The 26,795-nt window shown below is 41.0% G+C and overlaps 1 long non-coding RNA gene across 1 annotated transcript in view; it reads left to right on the top strand.

The window, feature by feature from the left end:
- The window catches only part of LOC138259167 (uncharacterized), a 100,746-nt gene extending 76,383 nt beyond the window's left edge, over positions 1-24,363 (top strand). The window contains exon 3 of the long non-coding RNA XR_011198655.1: positions 24,336-24,363. This is a non-coding gene — a long non-coding RNA (uncharacterized lncRNA). The remainder of the gene's footprint in view (positions 1-24,335) is intronic.
- The last annotated feature ends 2,432 nt before the right edge of the window (positions 24,364-26,795 follow it).

Raw genomic sequence — 26,795 nt, 5'->3', positions numbered from 1 at the left:
GCATTGTTTTAGATAGAGAAGCCCGATTTGTATACAGATTCGGGAAAGCCTGGTGCTTGACCCTTAACATAAAATTATGTTTGTCTGTAGTCTCCATCCTTCAACTGATAGAAAGGGTGAACCAGAGTTGAAAACTATACTTCTGTTGTTTTCTGTCATCTTTGTTCCTGAGTAAATATGCTTTGGCTTGTGGAATTTGTGTTCAACAATGTGATACATACTTTCTCTCAGCCTTCTCAATTCTGTGCAAATTAGGGCCCATATTTATACTCTGTTTGCGCTGAATTTGTGTCAAAAATTTTGACGCAAATTTGGTGCAAACCTAACACCATATTTAAACTTTGACTCCCGACCCCGTGAACGTCAAAATTCAGCAGTGTGCATCATTTTCTGGATGCGTGAAACTGGCTTGCATTAATGACATGCCCAAAAAATGACTTTAAGGCATGTGCGCCTTATTTATACTTCTGCGTCATTTTGACGCACAGGAGGGGGCGGCCTTAAAAAATGGCGCCCAGCCTGATTTGCACAGTTTTTTAATGCCTGGGTGGGGGCAGGCGTTAAGGGAAATGTGGTCTCTGACCATGAAAGCAGTCCTCAGGTGCCCGTGCCTGCCCCCAGGGACACCCCCTGCCACCTTCGCCCTCCCCTGGAGGACACCCATGGATGGGGGGACCCATCCCAGGTAAGTACAGGTAAGTAGAGCCCCCCTACATGCCACTGTGCCCAATGACCATGCCCAGGGGACAGAAGTCCCCTGGGCATGGCCATTGGGCAGGGGGGCATGACTCCTGTCTTTCCTAAGACAGGAGTCATTTCAATGGGAGTTGTGTGTCAAAAAATGGCGCAAGTCTGGTTAGAGCCACGAATTTTGACTCTAACCTGACTTGCACCATTTTTTGACGCACAACCCCCATTCTTCCCTACGCCTGCGTTGCACGGTTAGAGTAATTTTTTTTTTACACTAACCAGGCCACAGCGTTGCTAACGTCAATCCATAAATAAGGTGCCCACCTGGCGCGTTGGAATGGTGTTAGCCGGCGGTAACGTTTTTGACGCAAACCGGCGCTGGAGCTGGTTTGCGTCAAAAGTATAAATATGGGCCTATGTTTTTTAGTGAAGGTGTTTACAATTACTTTCCCTGGTACCTTTTGAATCAGTATCTACTGTAGTTGAAAAGAATACAAACTGTCATATTAGCCTAGCAAGTAGCCTAGCAAACCAAAGTCAATATCATTAAGGCACAAGGAATTTATAAACAGTTTACTGATAGCTCCAGATAAGAAGGCCCTAATTATTAACCAGAGGAAAGGTTTGACAAAAAAATTACTTTTAAACAATGTTACCAGTTCTGTCCTCATCTTCTATTTCATACATATTGTTAAAGCCAGCTACTGACAAGACACATTATAAGCCACTGGATATTTTCAATCAAGTTCTCCCAGAATATGAAATAAAAGACACAAAAGTTATTTTTGTTACTTTTGTCCACTTTCTTTTAGCATGTTTATCTATATTTCAAATATGACTATCTGTGTGTGATTAGTAGAGCTGTTTTCAAAAGGTTTGCTGCATTTCCTCTATTTATATGTATATATCTAACTTTAAATAATTAGCATTAACTATTTTGACAGTTCAAACAATTAGTTATGGTTCCTTTTGCAAGCGGGTGTGGCTGATGTGAAAAGATCACAACCTATTTGTAGCTTGTAATTTGCTGTTTGTTTGCAGTTTGTTGTTGTCCACCTAGTTAGTCTTGTTTCTCCTAGACTTAATTACCGTGCCTTCATCAACAAGCATACTTTTAAAACATTTTTTATTGATATCAGTTTGAAAATTTGAATCTAAAATATCAGTAAATTATTCTCTTAATGGGTCAGTTGTATGATCAATTTCAGCTACTGCCATTTCAATATATTTTTGATGTGTAACGTCAACCATGTAGAACATTAAGTGGGCCAAGGTTTCACTGGCCTACAACTTATGTTCATGGGAGGACACAAGTTTTAATAAACTGTTGATGTGCACAGAGGTCATCGACACACATAATCTGTATTAAGCAGAATAAAGCTGTGAGCACTTTATTAAGTGGTCAATCACCCAGGGTGTCATAGATCACGTTTAAAGGTATGCCAGTCCATCAAATCTTCATCAAAACTGGTTAACAGGCCTACATGCCTCAGATTCATTAAGAAAGTGTATAGATGGCACAAAGGGAGAAAAATTAACAAGAAATTGCAAAATGCCTTTTAAAATTTAACATGATTTATAACATTGTAAAGAGGAAGATAACTTTAAACATGCTAAAACCAGTGCTTAATTTCAGCCGATGACTACCAGTGGGGCCCACTTGCACTCATTTATGGGGACCAGCACTTATCTTTCTTCAACAGGCATTTACCAAGAGTAAGTAAAACACACAAAGGGGAAATAAGGAGGAGAGAAAGATGGAAAAACTATCACAAAGGGAGAAAACAGGGCAATAATAAATGGGCAGGGAGTGTCTGGTAGTGGATTAAAGAGGCATGAGGTGGATTTAAGGCTATGCAACCTTGATTTTTGGTGTCCAACATTTGGTGATGTTTGGTGTCCCAACATTTAATAGCACTAGCTGGGGGCTTCTTGGCTTCTGAGTCCTGGTACTCATTCTTCTACATACTAAGCACAAGCTGAAACATTTAAATAGTGGCACAGTACTATTACAGAACACCTATTCAAATGAGCAAAAGTCTCTAAAGCTTTAAAAAGAATGGTTAAGGTGTAGTGAATACTAGTTCGTTTAAATGGGATAGCAGGAGTTAGCTTAGCCTCTGGCTTGCAGACTTGTGACCCCGTCACCTTGTGACTTTTAACCTACTTAGCTTGCTCTGTCTTAGCCCATTTAATTATTTAATTCTTCTAAGATGGCTGCCTTGTTTATAGTTAGGCTACTTGTTATGATTTACATTATCAGTGTCACTGCGCTAAGGCGTCAAGATCAAGCAACAAAGACAAACAAACAGTAGGTGTTCACACTTAGGGATTTTCCCTCTCTATACTTTCGAGGGATTGTTTATATTAATTACCGTCCCAAGCATGTCTGTTATCTATTGTTTGGGAACACACCTACGTCAGGGGTCCTTCTAGATCTGTATAAATACATTGCTCTTTAGACAGATAATCAGAGGGATTCCGACCAGAGGGCATCGCCACCATTGCTGATATCGATGCTGCAGTCGTCTTGACGCTGACCCAGTCTTTGTGTCCCTGCAGAGTCAGAGATAGAGACCTCATTCCAAGGGTTGGGGGCTCCTCTCATGGACATTGCATTGGCAGATTAAGTCTAGCAAACACAGCTCTCCTTTAGGTAGGAGGTTAGGCCTCTCACATTAGGGTATTAGGGCATAGTACATCTCGTATGTCTTCCTTATGCATTGCAAGATGGTGGGGGTCTTTTTTAATAATGACTCTTGTATTCACAGTTCTGTTTCTTGCATTATTCATTATCCTAATCATTGCAGCCCATGCAACTTATCGCAAATTGCAGTTTTGTTAAATAAAAACTATTGAAACTTTACTGCATCTTTGTCATTGCCTGTGTTTGTATGAGACATGATATATCTGTGAGAAAGGGGTAATCTCCGTTTAACCACGACATTCCTTGAGATGTCTTATTCTTGAGTCCATGCATAAAGGCTGCCACAAATCACCTTTTACTATTGTGTTTCTGGTGAGGTGCTGCTAGTGAGCCGATAAGGTTGGGACAACAGTTGCGATTTGTTGTAGGATAGGCATAGTCGCCTACAAACAAAAGTACTGTCATCCCTTGAACCTGCAGTGTTGCCCAGAGCAAGAGTCCAAACTACGACAAAGGCACGAATATCATGACTCTTTTACAATTAAGCTGTGTACAGTAGGAATTCTCTACACATATCAAGTAACATGAAACTGATCACTCATGACTGCATTTTGACACACAGATTATTTGTCAAGTGCAAGAGAAAATTATAACCATAGCTAACATATACCTTCCATGTGCTGATCCCTCTTCTCTTCTGAATGAACAGAGGTTGATGCCATTATTACAATCAACCCCAAAAGTCCTTTAGTTGGGGGAGATTATATTTTGATACCTGGCCCAGTCTGAGAAACGAGCACAAATTACTCTGATAAAACCATGAAGCTCATTGAAGTTTCTGCACATCTGTAAAACATTTGGTATCACTGATTAATGGGATTTGCTAAATTCAATTGCAATTTATTACACCTACTACTTAAGTGTTCACAAATCCTGTTTAAGAACAGGCCTAGGTCATTCAAACAGTGAACAATATGTATTCAGTGCAACATTAAAAAGTATAGTAATTTGTGACCATGATCAACAGGCTGTTGCAACTACTGTATCATCATTTGATAAGAGGTACTTCATTTGGAGAATAAAAACAAAAATACTACCAAATAAAGAATCTGAAAGAATTATGAGGAAGTGATTCCCTCCCAGAAATCCAGAACGTGGACTTGAATACAATATCATTCTGGGTAAGTCATATGCTTCATGAGAGTTCTCTATATGGAAGAACTAAAAGGTCTAAAAAAGTACTTGTGAAAGGGAAGCATTGAGAACAATGGTTGAAGTGGCCAAGTATGAAATAAATTATGTACATACAAGAAAATCAGTAATTGTCCTACTCAAACCAAAACCAAAAATAAACAGAGGGAGAGCAAAGGAGGGAAAATGTATTATCTTACAACCTAAAGCAAATGGAAAATGACTCACTCATTCATTTTATAGTCAATGGCACAGTATTGGTTGTACTATAAAACAAAGAAATATGTAATGCGCTTAAAAACTATTGTGCCACCTTCTACAGGACTCCAAAGAATGGCAACTTGAGCACAATATAGTTCCAGGAAAGTCTCAAATGCTTTGTGAGAGGTCTCTACATGGAAAAATGTCAAGAGTTAAAAAGCCAGACACTAACAATTGAAGCCCTCAAAAACAGAACTACAGAGTCTACAAAAGAGTACATGAGAAAGGGGGTAAATCAATTGAGAACAATAGTGAAAATGACCAAATATGAAATAAATTAAATGCATACAAGAAAATCTAAAATTGTCCTACTGAAAACATAATCAAAACTATTTGGAAGGAAAGCAAATAGGTGGAAATTATCATTTTACAACATCAATCAAATGGAATGTGAGATAACATTTTTACATTCATTTTATAAGCAATGACAAAGGATTGGTTGTACTAGAAAACTAGAAAACAAAGAAACCTGATGCACTTGAAAATTATCATTACACAGCGGGACTACATGGGAAATAGATATGGGGTCCCCTCTCGCAGATGAACAGTGGCGCACCTGCTGTAACCAGACAGGTCAAATTGCCCAGAGCAGCAGATTACGTATAATACACTGTGTACATTTCTGCACAGAAGATATTACCACCCTGTTAGACTGCACCGATATGAGCTTTCGCCTGATGATAACTGCACCAAGTGCGGCCTCGCTGGAGCTGATTTTCTCCATCTGGCCAGGTCCTGAAGTTCAATACAAGCATATTGCTGATAAATATCGACTGCGCTTACTGAAATGGTGGGCCAACACATGGTGCTTACCCAACTCATGGCACTTTTGGGACATCCCGGGGAGGTTGAAGCGGGTTACAGAAAATATGTGGCACTAGGCCTTCTCCTAGCGAAACGCAGAATTGCATGTAGATGGGGACGCCGCAAAGCACCTACATTCAAGGAATGGATGTCAGACTTAATTTATTGTAAACAACAACTGACCACCTATGCCGAAGTACTACCCCCATGATCTCAATCCAGAGGTATATCGGATCCAATACATACCTGCTCAATTTGGAACAAGACACAGAAGGCACACAGGTAGCAGACACTTGATACTGCATATCACCTTCAAGGCCTTTAACACCTCTCCATACATATATGCGATGTTGTGACTAGTCATACTACACACCCTAAATATAACATACATTGACAAGCATCCTGCACATTCTTCATGGATTCTACTCCCTCACTATTGCAACGATGACACCCTAGATGTTGACATCCCTATTCTGAAATGACAAAGCTCTTGGGTAGCCTTGCGTTCTACCCACATATGAAAATGAAACTCTGATACAAACCGTTGGATACAGTATGAAAGTTATATATATTATTAACTTCTACCTATAATGTGGCACAGAGTTGGTTTTCCTTTTTCTTTTATGTTCCTGTTTTTCTCTGTTTTCAAATGATAAAAACCAGTAACGCAAAAACTATTTATAGAGAAAAATCTATCATGACACTTTCTACATGACTACAAAGAATGGGAGCTTGAGCAAAATTCAATCTGTATCAGTCTCAAATGCTTCATGAGAGGTCTGTATATGAAAGACACGTCAAGAATTAAGAAGCAAGAAATACAAACATTTGAGGCCCTTAATAATAAAGAACTACAGGATCTACAAAAAAGTACTTGGGAAAGGGTGTAAACATATTGAGAACTACAGTTGAAATGGCTAAATATTGAAATATATTGAATACTTAAAATAACTTTTCAAAGTGTCCTATTCAAAACAAATTCAAAAATATTTATAAGGAGAGTAAAGAAGTGTGAATTTATTATCTTACAACATACATCAAATGGAAAATCACAGAACAATTCAGTTTTCTAGTCATTGGCAAAGGGATTGGTTGTACTAGAAAATAAAGAAGCCTGTGATGCCCTGGAAAACTGCCATAACACCTTCTACAGGACTCCAAAAACGAACAGCAATCAAAAAAGAGAATGTTTAGACACTTTAGCTATGCCATCCTCGAAAAACAAGGAGAGAATTTCTGAATACTGAAACAGATTTATTTCAGCCTTTATCTACAAGTTAGGCATCGGACTTTGGCAGTTGAGTGCTGAATTCTACAGATATAACAGCAGGAATAAGCTTCATCTTGCGTTCGTTGAATAACAAAATAATGATTGAAAAAAACATTTCTGATTTCGATTATTATGATTGAGCTTTCGATGCTTTGATTTGTAGAATTCAAAATACTTTCTTTGAAGTGGGGTGTTGACTTTTTAACCTTTACACTGGCATGGAAGACAAAGTCTTGCATGTTCCTACTGACAGGGTTGTGTGTGACTCTTCTGACTGAGGACAGCCCCTACGGAATCCCAACCGACCTAAAGACTTTCATGTATTTAGATGACCATTTCCAAAGACACTGAGACCATGTCCATGTAGGAAACTTTGGTAAAACACTGATGTCCCTCCAGTCCTCGTCGGTCTTTTGGTGGAGACTACAGGGAGTGCAGAATTATTAGGCAAGTTGTATTTTTGAGGATTAATATTATTATTGAACAACAACCATGTTCTCAATGAACCCAAAAAACTCATTAATATCAAAGCTGAATATTTTTGGAAGTAGTTTTTAGTTTGTTTTTAGTTTTAGCTATGTTAGGGGGATATCTGTGTGTGCAGGTGACTATTACTGTGCATAATTATTAGGCAACTTAACAAAAAAAAATATATACCCATTTCAATTATTTATTATTACCAGTGAAACCAATATAACATCTCAACATTCACAAATATACATTTCTGACATTCAAAAACAAAACAAAAACAAATCAGTGACCAATATAGCCACCTTTCTTTGCAAGGACACTCAAAAGCCTGCCATCCATGGATTCTGTCAGTGTTTTGATCTGTTCACCATCAACATTGCGTGCAGCAGCAACCACAGCCTCCCAGACACTGTTCAGAGAGGTGTACTGTTTTCCCTCCTTGTAAATCTCACATTTGATGATGGACCACAGGTTCTCAATGGGGTTCAGATCAGGTGAACAAGGAGGCCATGTCATTAGATTTCCTTCTTTTATACCCTTTCTTGCCAGCCACGCTGTGGAGTACTTGGACGCGTGTGATGGAGCATTGCCCTGCATGAAAACCATGTTTTTCTTGAAGGATGCAGACTTCTTCCTGTACCACTGCTTGAAGAAGGTGTCTTCCAGGAACTGGCAGTAGGACTGGGAGTTGAGCTTGACTCCATCCTCAACCCGAAAAGGCCCCACAAGCTCATCTTTGATGATACCAGCCCAAACCAGTACTCCACCTCCACCTTGCTGGCGTCTGAGTCGGACTGGAGCTCTCTGCCCTTTACCAATCCAGTCACGGGCCCATCCATCTGGCCCATCAAGACTCACTCTCATTTCATCAGTCCATAAAACCTTAGAAAAATCAGTCTTGAGATATTTCTTGGCCCAGTCTTGACGTTTCAGCTTGTGTGTCTTGTTCAGTGGTGGTCGTCTTTCAGCCTTTCTTACCTTGGCCATGTCTCTGAGTATTGCACACCTTGTGCTTTTGGGCACTCCAGTGATGTTGCAGCTCTGAAATATGGCCAAACTGGTGGCAAGTGGCATCGTGGCAGCTGCACGCTTGACTTTTCTCAGTTCATGGGCAGTTATTTTGCGCCTTGGTTTTTCCACACGCTTCTTGCGACCCTGTTGACTATTTTGAATGAAACGCTTGATTGTTCGATGATCACGCTTCAGAAGCTTTGCAATTTTAAGAGTGCTGCATCCCTCTGCAAGATATCTCACTATTTTTGACTTTTCTGAGCCTGTCAAGTCCTTCTTTTGACCCATTTTGCCAAAGGAAAGGAAGTTGCCTAATAATTATGCACACCTGATATAGGGTGTTGATGTCATTAGACCACACCCCTTCTCATTACAGAGATGCACATCACCTAATATGCTTAATTGGTAGTAGGCTTTCGAGCCTATACAGCTTGGAGTAAGACAACATGCATAAAGAGGATGATGTGGTCAAAATACTCATTTGCCTAATAATTCTGCACTCCCTGTATAGCGCTCCCCGGTGGGATCTAAAGCACTGTACAAAAGGTGGCTCTGCTGCGCCTTCTGTCCCTGTTCACCAATATTCTCCGGCTATTGCAATAGCCAATGTTCCGTGACCTCAAGAGATAGCTCTCTGAATTGATATGGGTAACGAGCTGGCACCGAGTGGCTTTGTACAAATTGTTCCTCCCACTGGATACTGATGTCTTGGGAGCACAGGGCTATGAATCATTATTTGGTGGCACAATCACAGTGGCTTACGCTGGATAACTCGGGAGGCACTTCCAGAGGCAGGGTATCTTCGGCATCATGACCCTAGACTGTCTATTCTGAGAAGTGTTTCGTTGGAAACTCCCTGAAATACTTGGGCACCGCTTCTGAGCTGCACAGCATGCTACTCCTGGTTTCGACATCTTCACAGCATGCACTGCACAAATGCATGTTATATTCACCAGACCTTCCACTACTGTGTTTGCTAGGCTATACTAAGTTTGGATTACTGGCCAATAGGCCGCATTGGTTGCGGCCACTCATCGTGGCCTTGGGTCAACTTTTTGATTCGGTGGCTAACCTCACATTTGTGGATCTTCCTGAGGCATACAAGCTAATGTTGTGATAATTCTTAACACCTGCAGTGTTCTGCACGGCACTAGGAAGTACGTGAAGGGATCCTGTTCCGAACCTGACACAGACAGCAAGCTACACAAACTGTTGAAGTGGAGCGCCTAACAACACAAGATCATGAATATATATTATTCACTGAGAGGGGAGGGGAATGTCGCTGCCTGCCCAGGACTCATTGGAGTTAGGGCTTCCAGATTAACCTTTCTGATAAACAACTGGTTCACAGTCCTGGGATACATTCCCAAGGATCCCAGAAATGCAGCGTTGAAGCTGCTACAATTCAATTATGTTCGTAGTACCTACCTGACTCTGGCCAGACTACAGTGGGTATGTGGCACCTCCCCTTATAAATGCCTCAGCTACGAAAGAGAACACACATATTTGTACCATATGAGGTGGCTGTGCACTGAGCTTCAGCCCTTCTGGAATGAGATGTATGAATTCCTTACCCGAGTAACTGGTAGGTGACATGTAAACACATCAAAGTCATACCTGCTGGGGCTGATGCCCCACCCAAGGCTGGGAGTAAATTCATTGACTCGGCCTTTGAGCTTACAAAATGAGTGATAGTGATAAATTGGAAAGCTGCCTCCCCCTCTGCCCGTTCCCACCTGGAAAACTGAGCTCCATTGGTGGGTCCAGGCAGAGAATCCCGCCAGTGATATAGGGCAGGACGGCACACACATATTACTGGATGGGATAAAATGCTCCTAGCTCTGAAAATGGCTTGAACCTACAGCTATTATCATCATACCCTACACTCTCCTTAGTCAAATGTACTTATATCTCCATCACATTAGCCCACTACCAGAATCCCCAGTACAAGAAGGACTAGAATGCATGTCAGCATAATACAGTAAATTGTAGGCGTCAGATATGTAGTGGTTATTGTTTTTAGCGTTTTTCAGAGGACTAGATTACCTCTGCAGGGAGAATATTATTTCATTTGTATTTTAGATTATAAAGATTTGCTGTCATTGTCAGGCGAAAAACACCAGCCATTTCCAGGGTAGGAAGGGATTTGTAAACACCCATAAATTCTTGTGATGATATGAGTCCACCTAAATTTACACATTTGCCTTAGAAAGTTCACTCACCACTGCTTGATTGGGCTTTATTTCTGTGTTATATTACACCACTGTGCAGTAATATTGTGCTCGTTGCGAGATGGCCAGCAATCAAGGCTAAAGATACCAGGCCCAGTTGCAGTAGATTTTGTCTGCTATTACCAATCCAGTTGCCAGCTATTGCAAGCTTGGTTAATTCCAAGTTGTTGGTCTTGGAATAACCAGGCTCATAACAGCTTGACATGTTGCAGCAGGTGGAAGATGTGTGTAGAATGCGCTGTCGGTAAAACGTGTCATTGTGAAGTGTAATACTTTAGCAAAATATATGCAGGTTTGTCAATCTGTAACTTTCGACAAAAGGGTCAATCTGTGAGTAAAAGGGTAATGCTGACTGTTTCGGTGCTAATGCCAAAAGGAATGAGATTTGGTAAATGCAAGATACCTTCATTAAATTTATATTACATTTGGCAATTTACGTTTTCATTTTGGACAAATACAACGTCAATGACTTTGGCCTTTCTTGATTTCTGAGTCAGCTGGGTGCAATGTTGTGTGAGGTTGAAATTGCTCAACTTGGGAAAGCAGCTCGCAACAGAAGTATTGTCTCTGTGGAGTTTGAAACTGCTTACAAAGAAAGACAACGACCTCTTGTCAACCTCAATAAAATAATTTCTGATCTGACTTCCCTTTCTGGAATACTATAGATAATTGTTAGACACTGATTTGATGTGGTGGACTGGTCTATTGCACACTTTGTCACTGTTGAATGGGCTGGATCGAAACTTGTTTCTTTTTTTGGTCCCGTCATGGCTCACTTGATGAAACAAAATACCTCACACACTGGCCCCTTGAAGCTGCCCACCTGGCAAAGCCAGAGTGACTGACAAGCCAGTCCAACACCAATGGTTTGCATGTGGGTTGATTTCAAGTCCTGCTACCGGTCACATGTGTCATGTTTTAGTGCAATTTTTTTTTTTTTTACACAAAACGTTCCTCCTATGAATCATGTAAACTCTGCCAATGTCAACAAGATGCATACCGGCAATGGTTTAGTCCGGTGTTGGGAGGGGACCAAAGGATATTCGTGGAAAAAGTCTTGCAAGCATTTATATCATGATTAGTAGAAATTGGTCGTAGTCCTTGGTGGCCCTCCTGATTTTCATGAATTGCAGATCTACAGTTAATGAGTCTTCAAGGTGTGTTTGGCCAATTTGCTCATGACTACGGGTAACGGTAGTCTCTAATTTTCACTATGTGTCATCTTTATGGTGTGCTTTTGACATTGGTTATCTGTTGTGATTATTGAGAATTGAATGGTCAATTATGATTCCCTTGTCTCATACGGTTTATGCGCCTGCAGCATCAATCTGTGTGCAGCATGCAGCTCACGAGTTCTGCTTTGTCTTTTATTGCTCCTAGGTTGATGAAATGAGTAGTATTTAACTGGGTACCAACACCATTATTTCAGCACACTGTAAATCAGAAATCTGTACACCACCAAAATGCTGCATTTTGCTAGACTCTAGATCTAATGTCTGCCCTGGAAATTCATAGCCAGTACTAGGGAAACGCCTCATTACAGTGTCAACCCACATATCACTGGGTGTTCTGTGACGCACAAACTGGAGTATTCACCTTCCTCACAGAATGTGCATGAGCTGGGAGACATGCTGCTGTAGAAGACAGCCTTGGAATCTTTTATTTACTGTAAGAAGGCTGAAAATGTATGCAGTTCCGGACTGGGAATCCAAAGCAGTCCTGGCAAATTTTGTCAGACCAGCTCCCATACAGTGCATATTGATTGCAGTATGCAAGCCTGACCACTACAAGAATTGTTTGGAGGGGGGATGTTCTTGCCCCAAGAAAATTTGGGCAAAAATGGCATAATCTGCAACACATTTTACATTGTTTATTCAATTGCATTAGCTATTAAAGATTAGTAAATGATGACCTTACATTCCACCAGGATTCAAAAACATTTATTGGAACTCCTCACTATCACCTTCCAACAGTGCCCCTCATCTCTCCATACCTCCTCTCTCACATGTATTTCATATGCTTTATAGCACATCCTATACCAGTATAGGGTGTCAGAGCATTTTACATCACACACAAATACAGAGACAATGAATCATACTTGTGTACATCAGTGTATAGGAAATGTTACATAAGACAAAGGAGACTACAAGGTGTAGGATTCATGTCATGCCTACTGGTAGGCATTTGGTAAGAGTGCTTGGTCTAGAGAAGCAAAAGCCCTGGATTAGGAAAGTAACACAGAGGTTAGGGTTGGCTTTACTAATAAGAATTTATTTCTACCCAAACACACCCTCTTTAGCAACATTAATCACCAGAGTTACTTGATGCTTTTATTGTTGCCTGAAAACTACTGGATATACAAGGAACTCCGCAGTTGGTGTTTTCAAAACTCCACAAAAGTTACACTACAAAATCGGCCCGAATAACAAAACGGGCCCCCATTCCAGCCTCCCGGGGAAATGCCCGATGCCTAGTCGGACCAGTCCGATCTTAAATGTATGTAGTTCTCATCTATGGAACTACAGGTTCCTAAAATGAATGAGTCCCCAAAGCATTAATTTTCATCTATCTTCACTACATATTTAAAATGTACTTAGTCTAATGAAATCTCGGGAGTCCTCAAGGGTTTTCACAGTGTTTTAAAACTGCTGCTTCATTGTTCTGTCCAGGTTACAATGTCACATATTTTAAATATTATTTTTTTCGAACTTTCTCATTTATAAGGTGTATAGAGACCGTTTTATAAATCATAAATGCATATTTGTAACCATGTTTTATTATTTTTTATCTAATCATTAACAAACAATTACTTAAAAACCAGTGCACGTCCATGCAGGGTGATGGAACTACTGACAATAGGATGTCATGGTATAAAGAAAAAATAATTGTCCAAAAACAAGTGAAGGTGTCACTAACCATATTAAGGCAAATCCATTCATTTTAAATATAAGCTACGGTGCTGGAAGTAACTTTTTGCACTTCACAAAATCTATTCTAATGCATTTTATTCTATAATTTAAAAAAAAGCTGTTATATTTAGCAAAATGTTACTATTTTAAAATTAAGGAGCTATTTAGCAACATGACGGGTAGTCTGAGGAAATGTGGAAAGAGTTTACTGGACTTCCGTAGGAATTTCTTCAATTAATCATTTTTAACCCTTTAAAAGTATACTTTACCATAAATGATTAAAAACCCATACTTCACCACAGTTAGTTTCATATCTGCACTAACTCCTCAATGTTCATTTACTTCAGCCTGCCCCATAGGAAAGACTTTACATGCAACAGCTTCCACTCCAGGAACATGGCATTTAGGAATGGCTCACTTTTGTTATGAATGTGGATTTTTAGCACAATGGTTGTGTATTCAAATTCAGTGGTGAGGCTACAGTAGAGCACAATAGACTGCTCCTGCTGTGGCAGTCCATGTTTTATTCAGCATGTCGAGATGTTCTCTTATGTGGGTGGACATGATGCTTGTGAATTTTTAGAAAATGGCTGTCATTTTACTTTTTTAGTGCTGTCTATAATTTCCATCAGAAGATGACGGAGGGAAACCATTTGCTGTCAAAGATGGTTCATCAACCCCCAGCAGAGAATCAGTATTTTTCATAAAGTGAAATCCCATTAGAAGTCACAAAAATTCCAAAAATTAATTTACCATCAATATATGATTATATTGTAACTAAAGTCTTTTATCACCCTTTCTAAATTCTCTTTTTTGTGAACTTCAGAACCAATTATTCATCTCAATGCATTGAAATAGGATGGAAACAGCAGAGTGCTATCCCCAAAATGAAAAAAACAACAGAAATGTTTATCTTTCACCTATTTAGTACATTAAAAGCATGCAATCTTACAAACTATTTTGTGAATTTTACCCCAAATGTTAACGTCCTGATTTACAATATCTGTATTGTCTAATAGGGAGTGCACGCCCATGTACGACTGGGGTGATTTGTGCTCTCTGCTTTGTCATGGCCCTCTTAACTCCACCCTAGTCAATAACTAATTGGGTCCTTACCCATGGAAAAGCATGCTTCATTACACCCCATTGCTGTTGTACCAAAAACTATAAATGGAACAAGGTATTTATTGTAAAACATTTGTCAAGCATTGCTATGCAAAGGAAATCTAACTTTGGCAAACACATACCAGTGCAATGTTCTTTGTTGGTTTTCACAGTATGGGCATTTTTCCTTTTTGTGAGATCCTCTATTGTAGACCTAGCAAAAAGTTCTTAAACACATTCACTTTCTAAAATGCATAGACCTCTTGTTTTGGCTCTGTGCTAGCTGCTTTCTACTGGTACAAGGCTAGGGAAAGCATGGTCGCTTGGATGCAGAGAAGTAGATTGAAATTGGCAATTAACTATTTGGTAAGTGCAAGTCTATAGATTCTGAAGTCTTAGTGGTTTAGCAAGGACGGGGAATGCTTTACATTGAAACCTAAAGTCTGTTTCTTGGAAACTATGTTTCAAAGATAGTAGATGTGCTTTGATGGATGAAGATTTTCTGTGTATTCTGTGAAGGAAGAGTTATTTTGAAGGAGGTGTCACCACTAATTTTGCTCTAGGTATGAGGCTGTGCCTCCACCATTAGTGCTAAGATTTATTTAGTGAAGTTTGTATCAGGGTGGATAGAACATGTCTATTTAATGACATGAGTGATTGTGGAGCGTATCTGCAGTGATGCACATCAGTATTGAGTGCTGTAGGTTTGTGAGTAACATAACTGTCTGCACAGGATGAAAAAGAAACAAAGTAATGCAGTTGCTTCTGGAAACAATATACTTATAAAAGTGTGTGGTTTGACACATATTGAGAGAAAAGGTGGGAATGTTGGGAGAGGATGGAGAAAGTTTTTGGCATACCTATGGTATTCTTGGCATACAGGACATTAAGGCCCTCATTTAAACTTTGGCGGGCGGCAAGCGACGCCCGCCAAGTTGAATCCGCCGCGCGGCCGCCAATGCAGCCGCACTCCTGCGGTGGCCATTTGGAGATCCTCGCTGGGCCGGCGGGCGGCCCAGAGGGGATCTCGGCTGCAACACGGCGGTGTTGCGGCGGTGCGACAGGTGCCGTTGCACCCGTCGTGCTTTTCACTGTCTGCTATGCAGACAGTGAAAAGCTCCATTGGGCCGTGGCAGGGGGCCCCTGCACTGCCCATGCCAAAAGGCATGGGCAGTGCAGGGGCCCCCAGGGGCCCCGCGACTCCCCTTTCCGCCAGCCTTCTCATGTCAGTTCACACCGTCATGAAAATGCTGGCAGGAGGGGGACTCGTAATCCCCTGGGCAGCGCGGCAAGCAGCGCTGCCCTGGGGGGTTTACAACCGCCGCAGCGCTTCCGCTGCGGTCGTAATCCCATGGGAAGCACCGCCAGCCTGTTGGCTGTGCTTCCGTCGAAACAGCCCTGGCGGTCTTTGACCGCCAGGGTTGTAATGAGGGCCTAAATTCCTAATGCAGCAGACACACTATATGGAGATGAGCACCCAAGACAGAAAAGAGCACTTATAAGTGACGGGTAGACCAGTCAATTTCATGTATAGAAACCTGCTGATCTTCTAAAACTCTGATCTCCTCTATCTGATACAGTTCCAGCCTGCAACATTTCAGTGCACTACCATCTGACCTGACTGCACACATTCTCTTTCTTCATCCTGCTCTTTCATTTTCTTACATTTATTTAGCAATGAATTAGCTTCTAAAAGATGTGCTGTTCAAACTTCAAATGAGTAGCAGGTATCCTAAAGGATATGATGTAGCCTGTGTTTGCAGAGTGAGGCAAGGATGCGAACCTTACAATATAATTAATTCAGACACACTCCATAGAGAGAGAAAATCTACATGTATACACGTTTACACCTTCTAGGATGCTGGAGACATATAGGTCAGATATTTACGGCTAAGTAGTTAGTGTTTTTAAAGTTGGTGAAGGTAGGAAATGGCTTTGAGTTAGTAAATGAGTGTGGCGCAAAGAAGACAAACAAGTAGTTCAATTGATCTGAACTTTGATAGGGGCACACGGGGTCTAGGTACTGCCACCATAATAACATTCAAAGATTGAACAGAATGTGACAGAGTGTGGGAAGTGACCAACTGGGCGCGGTACGGAGAGGGAATGGTTTGTATGGTTTTATATGCTAGAGTGAGGAGCAGCTCTTTCTAGCAACAGTGGGTCCTGACTGGAATTTGTTAATAACCTCAGTCACTGTTTGAGGTTGTAACGCATTCTTCAAAAATAAAAAAACAAGAAATTTAGGAAAGCCTCTTTCCTCCAACGCCCTCCCTTGTCAGTCCATAAACCTTTCCCTGTGTAGTTAAAACAATGAGTAGGTAAAAGTAACAGTAGACCACTTCATTTAGTGGCCAATGGTAGTGCTGAAAATGAGGTGCCTATGTATGTGACTACATATTTAAGCATTTTGGAGCATACTCAGCAGTGTGGAACAAATCATAAAAAAGGAGTAATACCGAATTCCAGAAAAGAAAAAGTGAGCAGTACCAGCAAAACGTTGGTTGTAACTCGGTTCTCATGAATATGGTAAATTTGAAATTATAATAATAATGCACCATGCTCGACTTTCGGTCCTGTGGCAATAAGACAGGTCCGGATTGTTGCAACCCAATTACTGTATCAGCATGGGGGTCAATTGACCCACATGTTAGGGGTGGCGAAAGTGACATCACATGACATTTGACCTTTACTGCGACTCGCACACATACTTACACATGCACACACAGTCACACACTCTCTTTCACATAAAAACATACTCACCCACAAGCATGCATACCACATACATTCAAAAGCATTTTACTTACCTTACCTGCCAGATAGGGTCATATTCCAGCCAACTATACTCAATTTTTTATTACAAAGATAGTGAATAATAATATTCAAGATTTTTGTAATAAAAAATGACTGAAACTTGGATCCCCAACACATGTCCGCTAGGACGAGCTACCGCTGTGTTCCAGGCACTGATTTTGCCACCTCTAAGGCCAAGGGTCGCAAAGGCAGTGCCAGAGGTCGCAAGGGGTACACCAGGGGTCGCAGGTGCGACCCCTAAGTGACGTCCATGTGTATCAGGTAGTACCACTTGAGTTGACGTGGGTTCTAAATGAGCGCTACCGACGAGCATTCGAACAAATCCTTTTAAAAAAATGTATGGCAGGTGGCTAATATTGCAAAAAGTAAGAATGATTCAGGGTAGCTGCCGCATCAGTAAAGGAGCAAAATATATGGAGTAGCAAATGGCAGCCTGTTCAACCACCGTAAATCGTAATTCAAAGCACTGACTAGAAGTCAATAGGGTGAATGTGGATTCCACGAGGAAGAAGGAAGTGTAGATGGTAGAAGTATGATGAATATTATTGGTTAAACTTGTTCTTAATTTTTTAATAGAAATCACACAAAGGGAATTCGAAAAGAAATTTAGATGCAGAAATCAAACACCTTGATGAGTTTTTGTTAGATGCCAGAATTAGAAAAGCACATGTCTCACTTTCTATGTTCCAGAGAAGACGCAGAAGGTTCAACATCTTTGTAAGAACTGGAAATATTCTGAGTTGTTATTCGCTCCAGCTGTTAAATGTGATTATTAATCATGCAATGCAGAATTAAAAATTATCTATACAGCAATACGTTAACCCCGATTCATTCAATCGTGAAATACTTGTCAACGACAAAGTTTAGTGTGGGCATGCTAATGGAAATGTTTCCCCAAATAAACGAATATTTATAGACTGTTCATAAAGGTGTCTTAATAAGACCCTAATATAATGTCACCCATTCTCTCAGCCTACTACTCAACGAGGGAAAGTAAGAAAGTCGCTCCATTTTAATCAAATTATTTACTGTGTTTATGAACCAGTAAATTAGTCCAACTTTTCTAACACCCGTAATTACTGAATGCTTAGCTTTCACTGAAAACAAGAATAACTGCAAATGTTCCATAATTATGAATAAATGAGTTTCTAAGGCTCACGTTTGGACAAACGCTCTTATGAGCCTACACACCCGGCATGGTGGTCAACTATCAACTTTAAATAACAGATGTTTAGGTTCTATCACTTTGGTGCACAGGAGCTCTATATATTACAAACGAGTCATATGTTCTTCTTTCACTTACTTTCAGGAAAAAACAACTGGATGGCCTGTAGGGCTGTTTCCTGCTCCTGGCAGGGGTAGAAAAAGGGGTTGTACAAAGCATGAGCCATACCTCGCATGCTCTGTGCTTCTCCCCTTTGCTCCTGAATAGATTCTATCAAGACCTACTCAGTCCAGCACAGGAGTGAAATAATGTAAAGTGGATGTATTATATCTCTCACTCCCAGCAGTGGTGCCCCCACAAGAGCGGAGGAGCATTGCCCACCTTGCTGTCAGTGCAGCAAACTTGAAAAATAAAATGGTACTAAAATTATTTTATTACCATTTTATTTTTCAGTGCTACCAGGCAGCCCGAGCCAAGTGTTGGAAGCGGGGCATCACTGCTGACTGGCAGCAGGGGAGGAGGAATGGTGCACACCTAAAGTTTAAAGTGGGCATGCCACTTTGGCTGGCTATCTTGTGCCAGCCAGCCTGATATGCGTTCTTTAAATCTCTCCAACCCCAGCTATCTTAGACAGCTTGGTGGAGAGGTGGCACAGAACTGTAGGAGTGCTGAGCCAGCGCTGAGTTTGGATTGGTTAGGGGAAGTGTCTCAGACACCTCCTGCTGCCTTTTTGTGATGAACTGGAGAGGGGTAAGTAAGTACGCTTTTGTTATTTTATTTTATGTACTGTTACTGTGTTTATTTTTATTTACACACTGTCAGGCAGTGTGAGAAATTTGCCTTCAGCCTCAATGCCAGAGCTCTTAATCCTGGTCCGCTATGAACACTGTTTATAAAGAACCGTGATTGAGAGCTCTGGGGTTGCACCTAAGGGCATTCATGGAGTACCTGCCTGATTGCCACTTTATAAAGCAGTCAGCCACCACTGGTCACTCCTCATCATACCTTTATGTGTGGGTACATGAACAGCTGACAGAATATTGGACAGCCTTCACATCATCTCTTCTGCTTTGGCGATGTGAAATGGGGCTGACAGGATCTGCTCAGATTCATTTCCAGAGCTCTCTTAGACTTTCTAACTCCAAGTCTTAGTAGTAGTCATGTAGGAAGAGACATAGGGCCTGATGTAGGTCTTGGCGGAGGGAATACTCCATCACAAACGTGACAGATATCCCTTCTGCCATATTATGATCCATATAGGATATTATGGGATCGTGATATGGTGGACGGGATATCCATCCCATTTGTGTTGGAGTATGTCTCTCTGCCAAAACTTAGATCAGGCCCTTAGTCACCTCTGATTGAAAAAGAGGTTAGTAATTTTGGATTTGTGGCTTCTGGAAAAGTTTACTTTAAATTGAACGGAAAGTGCTGAAAAAGGTGTTCATTTGGGGAGGAAGTTGACAGGATTGGGAGAGATAAATTCTCAAATCACTGGCTAGTGCTTAGGATAATACTGACATCTCAACACCACCATCTCCTCAATCAATTCCTGGGCCTGGGAAGAACACAGAGCAGATTTATTAAAAGGTTATTCTACGTAACTAAAGTTGTAGTGCTGCGTTATGCATAGGTGAAAACACAGAACAGAGCCAAATCTTCAAATATATGATTCTGCAGCTGTCATCTTCTGTGCTGACACTCAAATAGGCTTCCAAGTGCCACACACACGTTTGCACCATATTTAAAATGTGTGTGCATGATGTTTAGCATTGGTTTGTATTGGAAAGATACACTTCCAGTGCAAAAACAATATTCTAAGACTCGTTCTAACTTTTAAAGCATTTTATGTGTCATACAGTCCATCACACATGGACAATTTGAAACATTTGAGAAATAAAAACATTTCCCCATGTTAGTGCCTTCCTCCAATAGGTATTATTATTTGGTAAACAGCCCTGTCAAAATATTTTAGTAGATAGGACTTTCCTTCAAAAAACATGGATGGTAGTTTTGGAATGTCCATGTACCACCCATGTGATGCTCCTTTAATGCAATGCAATGCTTAACAGTGGAATTTTCTACTTAGCATTTGTTTTTAGAACTTTCCAGTGTAATAAAAGCTTTGTGGTGGAAAGTAAATTAACAAATCAATACTTTGTGCTCAATTGTGTCACTTTTGATGGCTTTGTATCAGTGCAAATTGTTGATAAAGCTGCTCCCAAATCTGAAGAACAAGGTCAGACTGGAACAAAGTCTTGAAACTCCTGATTCCTTCTGTCACAAAGACTGGCATTACTCTCCAAGTGTTAGGTGGCTGACCTCCTGTTTGCATGCTTCATGGACACAAAAAAACAGAAGGCGTCCTAAATTCAAGAGGGCCCAGATGACCATAGAAGAAGGAGCCCCTGCTGGAGTGAGACCTGGTGCTTAAAAGCTTGCTCTGAGGACATAAGTCTTTCAGGAAGTACTAAGTAGAATTTTATCCTTTAGTGCAAATAGACTGTGCTGTCTTTGCAGTTTTACTAAGGGAGAGTGGAAGTTATGGAACCAATCCACCAGAGCATGTAGGCGTGAGTAAATACTCTTTTAGTACTTCTACTACTTATAGTACTCATTGTGAGTGGTAGGAAACACTATATGAATACAATTTGCAATCACAATTGTAATTACCTCCCAATCTCATAAATGTTTTTCTGAATTTTTTCCTAATGACTTTCTTTAGAACCTTAGGAATCAGGGCATTTTAAAATATGATATGATAATTCTGGGGCCATGAACCACAAGGAGTGTAATGCCATTAAAAAAGTCGAATGAGTAAGAACAATCTACTATGTCACCTATTCCTAATGAACAAAAGAAAATCAGACCCTCAGACACAGATCCAAAAAATAATTAAACCCTATTTCACTAAGAAGGTGGGAGAATGGCAGAAGCCTGAACTACAGTATAAATCTAAGCTAACTATCATTCTACTTGCAGTACTTTCTTGTTAAGGGGACACTTGCTGGTGTCATGGTGCATACTTGAGAATAGAATCCCACCAGTTGTTAAACCAGTTAAGTAATCCCTAGCCATATTTTTATAGGACCCCTTTATCACCTTGGTTAGGCACCCTCATTTCAGCATTAGGCCCGTAGCCTGTGCCTTTTACATTAATCTGCATTTTATTAATTGTCATATTTTTTAGCACAGCCAGCTTTTAACTTGTTGTTTTTATATTTTAATCAGCTGCCTCTTTCCAAGAAGACTGAATTGTTCACCCTACATGTTTTATCTGCCATTTGTACAACATGCACTCTGTGTCCTGCTCAAGGCTTTCATATACAGTACATGGTATGCTAATTTGTATTGCAAGTCCAGGAGCCCAGAAGCCAGTCCCTTCTTTTTAGACACATCAGTACTTCATGGCCTGTCCTTAGAACCCTATATGGGTTATTATGTAAACAACACATTGGCATAAGGAGGACAGAGGGCATTCCAGTCATGTCCTGGGACGCACACCATACCACAGACAGCTTTGCTGATCCTGACGTTGACTCGTCAACTTCCTGAGAGGATTGCCATCCAGACAACCGGCAGACCCTTGCCGTCCCATTGAGATATGGGGTTGGGTTTACTCCCTTAGATTGAGACAGGCACAAGGAGCACTGGTCAGCAGTAAAAAAAAAGTGCCCAGAGTACCAAAAGCAGCAAAGCGAAGTCTAGCACACAGTCAAAAAATAGGAAGCAGAGGCAAAAAGGCAGGGGAAACCACACCAAGGATGCTATGTCTAACACTGTGCTAAAGTCACCATTTTCCCAGCTTTCGGGAACATGCAGAGCTGAATAAAAAAAAAATCCGCAATTTGTACATTTTTCAAAGACGTAGCCCATTTTATCTGATTTTTGTGCTTTCAACCAACTTCCAGTTTGTGGTGGAAATTGCTGTGAAACCCATAGGTGATCCCAGATATTTACAGAGATATATAAGGTCTGTAGGTTTTCCAGGAACCCGAGATACCCAGAACCAATAACTGAGCTGCACCTTACAAAGGTTTTTCATTGTGTACCAGGTATGGAGCAATTTGTATGGTAAAATATAAAGAATGAATAATAGCTATCAAGAAAATCTATGTGTAACTGGAATAGGCCTACGATATGGAGTTTAGGAGCAGCAATTCTTTGCACATCTCTGAATTTGTGGGTACCCATACTAGCATGTGATTTAGAGGGCATTTCTCAAAAAGTCTTTCTTACACACTGGCTTACATTTGGAAGGCACAAATGCAGAGAAGTACAATTGGTAATAACAGTTACTAGTTTATGTACCCACACTATTGTGGGTAAGTTTAGTGCCTGCGATATAAAAGAGTCCAAAGAAACATGGACACATCACATTTTTTCACTGAAAACTGTCTCTTTTTTGCCATGTGGGTAACCTTGGATTTTGGGTCCCTAGCTCAGAAGGCACCTAGGGGAACCCAGCAAACATACACATTTTTTAAACCTAGACACCTAGGGACATCCAGGGTGGGGTGACTTGCATGGATCTCACCAAGTTTACTTACCCAGAAGCCCTTGCAAACCTCAATCTTTGACTTAAAGCACACATTTACCTCACATTTCTGTGAAGGAAAGTTCTGGAATCTGTGGGAAGCCACAAACTTCCCTCCACTTAGCATTCTCCAAAATCTCCCAATAAGTCCCCCTGGCGTTTAGTGTATGGAAATATCCCAGGTTGGTAGTAGGCCCAGGCTCCGCTTGCGTGTTTACCAAATTCGGCACTCCATGCAACACGGAGGAGTGCGGAGTTCTTGAACGGAGCCAACAATGTGTTCTTTGTTCACCATGCCTCCTTGCTCACTGTTGTTGTTTGACCCGGTGGCCACTTTAATCTCCAGCCAGTTTGTTTTAGGAATAGGCTTGCATGTCTTCTTTGTTCCCATGCTTCCTTGCTCGCTGTTGTTGTTTGACCATGTGGCTGGTGGCTATTTTGTGTATTCAGCCAGTGTGCCTTTGCCATAGGCTTGTTTCGATGGATGTGCTATCAGTTTAATAATATACTTGAGGATCATTGTAGTATTTGTATATTATGAATATGATTTTGATGAACAGTGTTTATATTACATGCATTTTTTATTTTGAACCTCCTTGCCTCACAATAGGTTTCTTCTCATCCTCCCATACAAATATCAGCAGTTATTATTTATTGACTTATATTTTAATTTTTTCAGTTTAATGTTTCACTTTTTATTTTAGATTTGTAAATTTCCTTTAATTTTGATTTTTTTTTTTTTTAATGTATTTATTTATTTTTTTGTATTTTGCCTCCATCCACTGTTGACGCTCAGACGAGCAACAGCATTCAGTTTTTTTATTAGGTATAATTCTGTTTCCTCCTGGACACCCTGGCTGTGGTGCACTGCAGACACATCAACATCATTCATTTTTTTAATGATTATTTATTCCATTTCCCCCTAGACCACCTTGCCTGCCACAGGCGCACACTAACCTTCATTTTTTTAAAGATCATTCCATTTACTCCTGCATTTCCCTGACTGCCTCCTTTAGAACAGATAGATATAAAATAAAGAACTATATATGTATTTTGTGTTTCCTTATTGGAAATTCAATTTTATGGTATGGTGGTATGATTTGACTTTAAAGTGGTCGATTTTTTATTACCTAAGTAACCAATCACCCTGATATTGCATTTGTCTGTACTAATTCAAACTGCAACAATGCCACGTTTCACTAAATATTTTTCTTGCTTGTTGGCTTTTAGGTGCACAAGAGAAGAAGAGACATCACCGGCAGTACTTTGAAACAGAATGCCTATACAGTGACTTCAGTCCTCCAACCTCTCCCGCTTGTGCAGCTTAGTGCGACTGCCAACTGAGACCTTTAAGATGTCCCCAAAGAAAGTTGTGCCCAAGAAAGTGGTCAGTGAGAAGAAGCAGCTTTCCACCAATGTTGTGTCGACCACAACCTTTTTTGGGAGATGTGCACCTGCCGCACCAGGAAAGGAACCTGGGGGCAGCACTCCTGCATCAACACCACCAATCCAACATAAGCCCAAGACCATCTCTGTCAGTGAGTCAGCCACACTCATCATGATGACACCAACGAACAGTGATATTGAATTAGATTTGTCCCTTTTGCAAAGTAGTACGCAATTGTTTCAGGAAACAGAGTAAAGTGGACAGCAGTCACATCCAGCAATAGTAGATCTTCCTGAAGTTAGAGCAGAACAGAAGGTTGAGCTTCCTGCTGAGCAAGAACCTCCTCTTTTAGAATCAGTGGCTCAGAGATCTCCAGCAAGGAAAAGTAAGGGTACTACACCACCATATTCTCCAAGCACCACTTCTGATGACGATGATGATAGGGACATGAAGTAGACCCTGACAGAGTTCAGGAGACCCAAGGAGAGGCAAGGAAAAAAAAGTTCCTGAAAGCCTTAGACTTAGAAGGAGATGATAAGGAGGATGACAACAACAAGCCAGTCATTGTGAAAGTAGACACAGAGGAGTCTGACATTACTATTCAACCTGCTCCGAGGGATGTGGCACAGGTAGCACTGCCAGCTCGCATATTTGTAAAGTACCCAGCTGAGACCAGTACCAATCCATACCTCAGAAGAGGTATGCACTACAGAGAAGCAAATGACAACACACCCAACTATCTCCATTTCTTATTCAGGCATTGGCCCACTAGGAAAGTACTTCTCCACAGTTTGGGACTTTTTTAAGTTTTAAGAGCGTTCAGTGGCATGCATCAGTAGCCATGGTCACCATGGAGAAATCACATAATGCTGCAAACATCTTGGATGAATTTAACAGCAAGGAATCTGAATGGCTGTGGCCAGAGGTCTCCAAATTGGATTTGTTGCCACAGACAATGGCAGTAACATAGTCAAGGCAATGGCAGACAGTGGCTATTTCAGGGTCCTGTGTTTGGCGCTCTGCCTCAACCTGGTTGTCCAAGACTTTCTAAAAAAAGAAGACATAGTCAGCAACATATTGATCACCTGCAGACAAATCTGCACTCATTTCAGCCATTCTTTTAAAGCCCAGAAGCAATTATTCAGCGTGCTAACCGAGTACTAGTTAAAGCCCTGATACTGGAGGTGCCAACATGTTGGATCTCAATCTATTACATGTTGCAACGTCTGTTTGAGCAGTACAGACAGATTAATGGCTATGTCAAGAGATGATGCAGTTGGGAAAGCTATGACCATGGATGTGGACAAATGGGGCCTACTCAAATCCCTGACACAGATGCTACTCCCTTTTGAGGTTTTCACACAGGAAGTTAGCAAAGAGGACAGTACGATCGGCCAAGCTATCCCATTGTTGCATCTGCTACAGGACCAGCTAAAGAGGGTGTTAAAAAGGTTCACACTTGTCGGTGTGAACGAAAACCCAAAGGCGCATGCCTTGGTTGAGAGCTTAATCGTTCTCTTGGTTTGCTATGTAATGCTTCAAAATGACATCTTCTCATTCAAAAATGACATCTGTGCCACACTACTTGATCCACAGTTCAAAAAAGTTCTGCCCGCCTTCATTCCTTTTTCTGAAGGGGATATTTCAAAATACAAGAGGTGGATTGTTGAACAAGCTGGACATCAGAAAGAAAAACGTCTGGAACTTAGAGTCTCACTCCACAGTTCTGGGGTGCCACCTTCAAATTCCAGAGACAGCAGACTTGTCTCAACCCAGCAGCCAACATCAGCAACAAGAACACCAGCAACAGAAGAATCAGACCTAAACCTTCATTGGCTTGGTATCAAGTGGCAGATCTCACGTTCAGTGCAGAGGTGAAGGCAAAAGAGGATGAGCAAGTAGCAGCACCAATGACCATTCAGAGGATGTTCCAGGAGTATCTGGATGACCCAAAAGAGGTCTATGTGGATCAAAACCCATTTGTATATTGGTATGGGAAGATCTGCCATTGGCCAGAGCTTAGCAGGCTGGCAACGTATCTGGCTTGTCCTGTAGCCAGTGTGTCTGCTAGTTGTGTGTTCAGTGCAGGTGGTACATTTGTTACAGTGAGAAGGACCAATTTCTTGCCTCAAAACATGAATAAACTGATCATGGTCAAAATGATCCAACACTTCATACCACATGATTACACTGTTCCTGAAACCGCACAGGAGGCGGAGGAGGAGAATGATTGGTCAGAGTCAAGTGTTTTATCTGACCAACTTCTGTGTGAATCACCTGAGATGTAGGATGAACTCCACTTC

Source organism: Pleurodeles waltl, chromosome 9, assembly GCF_031143425.1.
Source record: "Pleurodeles waltl isolate 20211129_DDA chromosome 9, aPleWal1.hap1.20221129, whole genome shotgun sequence".
NCBI lineage: Eukaryota > Metazoa > Chordata > Amphibia > Caudata > Salamandridae > Pleurodeles > Pleurodeles waltl.
Note: the sequence above shows the minus strand (reverse complement) of the source record. Positions and strands in the feature narration are given on the sequence as shown.